An 8323-nucleotide genomic window follows, 5' to 3' on the forward strand; every position below is an offset into this window, starting at 1 on the left:
TTTTTCTATTTCTACACCGGTAAGAGACTCTGTGGTTGTCAGAAGAGTCTATAGAGGGTGTGTGGTATCTGTTGGTAGTAGAGAAACTCTGGTAGACTTGATAGAGTCAGACATGGTTGACTTTGATATTATTCTGGGAATGAAATGGTTGCACTCGTGCTATGCTTCTTTAGATTGTCGGGCTTGCAAGGTCATGTTTAAATTCCCTAATGAGCCAGTTGTTGAATGGGAGAAAAGTTATCTAGTTCCTAAGAGAAGATTCATATCCTATCTTAGAGACTGGAAGTTAATTTCCAAAGGTTGTCTTTATCATCTGGTCCAGGTTAAAGATTCTAACTTGGAGGGTCCTTCCTTACATTTTGTTCCTGTGGTAAATGAATTTCCTGAGATCTACCTTGATGACCCTCCTAGTGTTCCTTCCGATAGGGAGATTGAGTTTGGGATTGATTTTATTTCGGACACTCGTCTTATTTCTATTCCCTGTATAGAATGGCTCCAGCTGAGTTGAAGGAGCTTAAGGAGCAACTAAAGGATCTTTTAGACAAGGGTTTCATCTGTCCTAGTGTGTCCCCATGGGGTGCACCGGTGTTATTCGTAAAGGATGGTCCCCTTCGGATGTATATTGATTACGAAAAATTGAATAAGGTGACGGTAAAGAATAAGTATCCCCTTCCGAGAATTGATGATCTCTTTGATCAGCTTTAGGGTGCCAAATTCTTCTCTAAGATCGATCTTCGATCTCGGTTACATTAAATATTAAGGAGGTAGATGTCCCTAAAATATCTTTCCGTACTCGGTATGGGCATTTTGAGTTCTTGGTGATGTTATTTGGCTTGACCAATGCCCCTGCGGTAGTTATGGATTTGATGAATAGGATCTTTCATTAGTTTTAATATCTTTTTATTATTGTATTCATTGATGATATCTTAGTATACTCTAAGAGTGAGGAGGATCATGTCGATCACCTCTGCCTGGTATTGCAGACCTTGAACGATCAACAGTTGTATGCTAGTTTCTCTAAGTGTGAGTTCTGGTTGAATGTCGTAACTTATCTGGGTCATGTCGTGTCTAGTGAAGGGATTATGATGGATCCTCAGAAGGTTGTTGTGGTTAAGAAGTTGCCTAGACCTGCAAATCCAATCGATATTCAGAGTTTCTTGGGTTTAGCTGGTTATTATAGGAGGTTTGTGGAAAAAATTTCTTCTATTGCTGCTCCATTAACCAAGTTGACTCAGAAAAAAGTGAAATTCTTATGGTTTGATGCTTGCAAGGGTAGCTTTGAGAGGCTAAAAGATAAGAGGACTTCATCTTCGGTCTTGACTCTACCTGAGGGTACTGAAGGTTTTGTCTTCTATTGTAATGCGCCCCAGGTTGGTTTGGGTTATGTGTTGATGTAGCATGGCGAAGTGGTTGCTTATGCCTTAGATAGTTGAAGGTTCATAAGAAGAACTATTCGACTCATGACTTAGAATTGTTAGTTGTGGTATTCACATTAAAAATTTGGCATCACAATCTGTATGGGGTCCATGTGGATATCTTTTCTAATCATAAGAGCCTGCAATATATGTTCACTCAGAAAGAGCTTAATCTCAGGCAAAGGGGGTGGCTTGAGTTTCTGAAGAGCTATGATATAAGTCTTTACTACTATCCAGGTAAAGCTAATATAGTTGTTGATGCTTTTAGCAGGTTGTCCATGGGAAACTTGTTGCATGTAAATAAGGATAAGCGGGAATTGATAAAGGACATTCACCGTTTGGCTAACCTTGGAGTTCATCTCATGGACACTGAGGATGGTGATGTGTTTGTGCAACAGGTGGCACAATCATCTCTTGGTTCAAAAATAAAGGAGAAACATGTATTAGATCCTCTTTTGATGAAGATCAAGGATAATGTGGGTAAGTTGTGGGCATAATTTTGGTCGAGGCCCATGAATCGCAGTATATGGTTCATCCCAATTCGACAAAGATGTATCATGACCTTAATGAGGTATATTAGTGGAACAACATGAAATAGGATGTAGCTAACTTTGTGGCTAAGTATATGGTGTGTCAGCAAGTAAAGGTGGAGCACACGAGGCCCGGTGGGCTACTCCAAGAAGTTGAACTATCGGTGTGAAAATTTGAAGGTAATTAATATGGATTTTACTACCGGCCTTCCACGGTCGCGGAATCAGTGTGACTCCATTTGGGTCATCGTGGATAGGATGACTAAGTCGACTCACTTCTTGCCCGTGAGGACCATTTTTTCTATCAAGGATTATGCACAGTTGTTCCTTCGGTAGGTTGTAAAGTTGCACGATACGCCTGACTCGATTATCATTGTACACAGTTCTCATCGTATTTTTTGTACCCGTTTCAGCATGGTTTGGGGACTAAAGTGAGTCTTAGTACGACTTTTCACCTGCAGTCAGATGGACAAGCTGAAAAGACTATTCAAAATTTAGAAGATATGTTGCGAGCCTGTGTGATTATTATGGTGGTAGTTGGTTCGACCATTTGCCTCTAATTGAATTTGCTTATAACAATAGTACCATTATAGCATTGGTATGACCCCATTTGAGGCATTGCTTGGTTGGAGGTGTAGATCTCCTATTAGGTGGTTTGAGGTTGGTGAAACGGAGATGTTTGGCTTGGACTTGGTTCACCAAGCTATGGAGAAGGTGAAGATGATTCGTGGTAGGTTTAAGACTACTTAAAGTCGGCAAAAATCCTATGTGGACGTAAGGCGAAGGGACTTGGAGTTTGAGGTTAAAGATTGGGTGTTCTTGAAGGTGTCTCTCATGAAGGGAGTAATGCAGTTTGGGAAGAAGAAAAAGCTCATACCCTGGTATGTTAGCCCGTATATGGTTTTGAGAAGGGTTTGTAGTGTTGCATATGAGTTGGAATTGACCTCTAGCATGAGTTCTATTCATCCAGTATTCCATGTATCCATGTTGCAGAAATGTGTGGGTGAGTCTTCGTTGGTTGTTCCCTTAGAGAACATTGATATTTCAGATTCTTTGTCCATGAGGAGATCTTGATGAGTAATAAAAGACGTGGCTTCGGTAAAGGTTCTATGGCGAAACCAAAAGTTCAAGGAAGCTACTTAGAAAGCCGGAGAGGACATAAAGTCCAAGTACCCATTCCTATTCCCGATTTTAAAAATTCATGGTTGATGTATGTGTTATTCTTAGCATCTTTATTTTCTGTCTTTATCAAAGGTAAATTGTGAATTCCTTGACATCATTGTTTTCTAACTTAGTTAAAGGTAATAGTAGAGGCATGTGAAGTCCAATCGTGATTGTATTTCCTTGTCCCATCATTCGAGGACTAATGATCCTAAGGAGGGAGAGTGAAACGCCCCAAGCTTAGGCGCTTGTAAATTTCTTGAGTTTTGAACCTTCTATTCATCATACGACTCACACCATAAGTCGTATGGTGTGGTGACAAGTCTAGGAACCCTAGTTGTATGTTGGTCAGTGTACTACTAGCCAAATATTGTCTTAGTTACGAGAGACTCTATACGAGTCGTATGGTCTTATGACGAGAAGTTTAGGGTCCAATCATATGTTCTCCAGTGTATAGCCCTTGATGTTCTGCCTTGGATATGACTTGATGGTATGGTATTATGACGAGTAGATCAAGGAAGTTGTAAGTTGGACTGGGTGTGATGTCCAACCTTCTGACCTAATGATGACTTGAAACCACTCGTATGTTGTGGTGACGAGTTGGAGGGTTAATTTGTATCCACCTGCAAATTTTTCATAACTTTTAAGCTGAGAGTGTTTTGGATATTTTCCACCCCAAGCCTTTAAGACCCCATATCTTATAACACATTTTGGTCATTCATTATATATTTTAGAAGATTAAACACTCTCTAAACTCTCTCTAAAACTTCTCAAGAAGAGTTGAGCTAGGGTTTCTTCGAGGAGGTCATCTAAGTGCTTAAAGATCAAATTCTCTCCATGAATATTCTTAACTCAGGCAAGTGACTCTTCCTTCATTATTAGTTCACTAAAATTATGTGTTTTAAACATAGTTCATGAGTCATTAATTGTGGTTTTGAAAATCAAGGTTAAGGCTTTGAATGCATAATATTGAGTATTGTTTTCTCATGGTTTAAATTATGATTATACATATTTTGATAATGGTTTTGCACATGTGGGTGCATAGGAATTGTGGTTTAATGAATGGGGAATTTTTAACCCTAAACTTGATGGTTTTTAGCTTGAATAATGGTTTGATAATGGTATGCTCTCAACCTGTTTGTGAAAATATCAATGAGAATGATCTTATCACAAGTTGAATTGTGTTTTGAACTAAGGCATTGACCTAGAATGTTAATGTTTGGTAAATTGTTTTATGAAGGTCTTGTTGGCCATAAATTGATTTGAATCATAATGTTGGTGGTTTAATTGACTAAATGGATTCGAGTCCCTAAATGTTGAATTGAATTGATGTCATTTGTTTAAACAATGGGTTTGAGTCCAAAAGTTGATTTATAATGGTTATGGTATGTTGTACGCTTGTAAGTGGAGGTTGGTATGACGATACCAATGCGATGCCTTTGGTAAGTAATGGGATTAATGGTTGTGTATGTGTAATGAATGTTTTAATTGATCTTTGAAACGGGATGTGTAGCCGAGCCATGAAAGTGGAGTTCGAAGGACTAACACTAGAAATCACACTAGCTGGTGCGGGTTCTATATGACTAAGAGGTTCAAGTCCCTTAAATAGATATGTGAATAGGAGGTTCAAGCCCCCCATATTGTATACATTGGTGCTTAAGTCACCTTGATTATGTCGGGAGGTTCGAGTCTCCCACAAAGGCTTATACGGTTGTGGATATTCTCTGGTTCGTGCGGCTACTCACACTGAGGCCCTTTCAGTTAGGGGAGAACTTGACCCATATAGCCCGTGGGTGTCTTATTTTATAACGATTATGCTATACAATCCAGGTTAAGTCTTTTAAATGCATGCTAAACCTTATTTTCTATCCCGACACAGTATATATGTGTGTGTGTATGTGATTGCATATAATGACTTGACTTGGTTTTGAATGATGACATTATTTTATTCCTCTATCCCTGAGTTATATGCTAGCGCTCCAACCGTTAACTATCTTGGAATGTTGTATCCCCACACGATGCAGGCGTCGAAACTTCTTCTATTTTTCCTAAGCAGCGATCAAGTGTTCGAGTGTTCTGTGAGTTGACATTGAAGTGGTGAGCTTCCATACTTCGGAAGACTTTATTTCATGATTGTTATATTTTATATCTCAGAAGTTGTTTAGACTTTATTTTGGCTACTGTCGGGGCATGTCCCGATATTTTATTAACTTCAATTATATAGAGGCTTTGTTGGATTACTGTGGACTTGGGTCTGTTGTTTTGATGGATTGGTTCGGTGACAGACGGTTGTTTGATTACTGGTAATTGGTTTAGACATTTCATGAATAAATATGAGTCTTAGTTTACACTATCTTGTTATATGTTCGGAATTCATCCGACATTTGAGGTTGTTGTGCTGACTAGGTTAGGTGAATTGGGTGATTTTTGATCCACGTGGGATCCACGTGGGACTTAAGATATCTGTCACGGTCAAGCCCTGGTTTGAATCGTGACACATTATCGTTGTCATTATCATTGTCATCTGTCAGAATTGGGGGCATGTCCCGACCAAGACTAATTTTTGGTTCTCTTATTAGAAGACTTTGTTGGATTATTGTGGACTTGGGTAATGTTGATCGACCGTTTTGTCCGGTTGTTGGTTATTGGTCATAGACGTACCTTTTATTCTTTGAATTTTATCTTGTTATATGTTCGTAATTCATCCGACAGCGTGATATTGTGTTGTTTGTTAGGTGTAAAGGGTGTTCTCCGATCCATGTAGGACTTGAGATGACCGTCACGGTTAGGCCCTGGTTTGGGTTGTGAGTGGATTGTTAGCTTTTTAAGAGGTGTGAAAGAAAAATTAATAGATGCGTTTCCGAAAAGACATCAAGAGAAAGATGTAATTTGAATATGCACCTTTTTAGTTTGGATAGTTATGACCTTTTCAATGGGCTGTGACTTTTTCGAAGAGTTGCATATTTATGAAAGGGTGCACCTTTCTAAACCATTGTTTCTCTTCATGAAGCACACCTTGATGATTATAAATACTTGAATTTTGCCTCAGGTATAGACATGAAATTTTGTAGTAAAAACACTCTTTTTTGTTGAAAAACTCTAGTGTGATTTACTATCATTAAGTGCGTTCGTAGTTCGATAAAGTTTGAGGTACCGCTATTCTGTCGAAGTGATTCATTTTATTTTGCGAGGATATATTTCATAACCTCTGATACTTGAAGGAATGATTTTCTTAAGGACACGCCGTGGATTCGGTGGACTTGAATCTTCTAATTTTCATCTTTTTCTAAATGTTTGATTTGCTATTTTTCAGAAAATAATTTGAACTTCTTTTTGTTGACATTCATAAGTTGGGTTGAACTTATTATTGAAGTTTAAAGTTGTGAATACAGAGGTACAACTTTATTTGACCGTTTATATAATAAATTTGAATATATATTTCTTATTATAAAATACAGATTTTACTAAATCCAAAAAACAACATAATCGAGACCAAATATTTTTGAGTCGGTCCAAGAAACTCTCAGTAACCAATCCTAAGAAATCATTTCTTTAACAAATTATTCCTTACTATTCATTGATTAGAAAAATTTACAAATAACAAAATTCCAATTTCCACCTCCCTACAATGAAAAAGATTATCTCAAAAATTCAAAATTTACCAGTAAACTTTTAATTAGTAATTAATTTAAAGATAAGATCGAAAAGTGGTTTTATTGGAGCTCATTTCTTTCTCATAAACCCCACATTAGTTGATCTAAACTCTAAAAAGCCTACTTACCTGCAATATAATATATTGCTGCGTGGCAAAATTTGAGAGACATCCCTTGAAACTTCACTAATTTAATCAAGAATGGTATCTATATTTGCTTATAAGTCTTTTTTTTTTTTTTCGATTAGTATTTGATATTCAGATTGGACGCCTCAATTAAATCGAATTTGCATTGTATAATCAGTTTTGCATGGTATAAGATCCATGTAGGAGAGAAACACTATGTAACATAATTTTTTTTATGTTTGATTTTTAAACACAACCCTCTAATTATTTTTCCGTTCTTAAATACTTATCATCCTTACTAAAAATAAATATTTCATAATATTTGTCATTTTTTAAAGTTAAGGCATAATTGATTACTATTCGTCTCATTTTACCCTTAGAAGTAATTAGTCTTGAAAATAAACACTGATTGTGTGTTTGGTGTGAAGGAAAATATTTTCTGGAAAATATTTTTCAATTTTTTCATGTTTGGTTGGCTTAAACATTTTGGAAAATATTTTTCAAATCAACTTATTTTCCTCAAATCTAAGGAAAATGACTTCCCTTTAAAAAGTAGGAAAATATTTTTCAAAACTCTCTTTCAAACTCATTCTTAAGTTGAAATATTCACACAACTCTCAAAATCACTCATCTCTACTTCGACCCTCAATTCACCACCCTCGCCCCCACCCCCACCCCCACCCCACTCACCACCACCCCATTAAAAAATATATTTTAAATTTTTTTCTTACCTCACCCCCCACCCAAAACCCTACTCCCTTCCCCTTTTCAATTTTTTTTTTTAAATCAAACTTTTTTCTTACTTTCCCTACCCGAACACCCTACCAACTTCCTCCCCCCCAATTAAATTAATTTTTAAAAATTTTCAATTATTTCCTTACCCCACCCTCACTCTCCTACCCCGACCCCCACCCCCATTCAAAAAACATAATTCATTTTTTTTCTTACTCCCCTACCCCTACCCCCACCCCGTGCTAGCCCTTCACCCCCCCCCCCCCTAAAAAAAAAACATATAATTTATTTTTATAAAAATCAAAATTATTTTCTTAACCGCCCTTACTACCTATTTTGACAATCCCACCCCCCACCTACCAACCCCTCTTATAAAAAGAAATTAATGTTTTAAATTTGTTTTTTAAAAAAAATTCAAAACTTTTTTCTTATTCCGCCCTTTTTATCATATTCGTTCTCATTGCTTTTGTTAAATATATACAAATACTTTTAAAAAATATATACTTGTCCAATTTGCATAACGAACACACGAATATAAGTAAGAAATAATTTATTTTTCTAGCATATCGAACACACCCTAAAAAATATTTTTTTGAGATCAAAAATTATTTTTAAAAAAAAATATTTTTATGCTTTAGCTAAATACTAAAATGTATTTTTTGAAAAATATTTTTCATTCACAAACCAAACACTACAAAATATTTTTC

This window comes from Capsicum annuum, chromosome 6, assembly GCF_002878395.1.
Source record: "Capsicum annuum cultivar UCD-10X-F1 chromosome 6, UCD10Xv1.1, whole genome shotgun sequence".
Classification (NCBI taxonomy): Eukaryota; Viridiplantae; Streptophyta; class Magnoliopsida; order Solanales; family Solanaceae; genus Capsicum; species Capsicum annuum.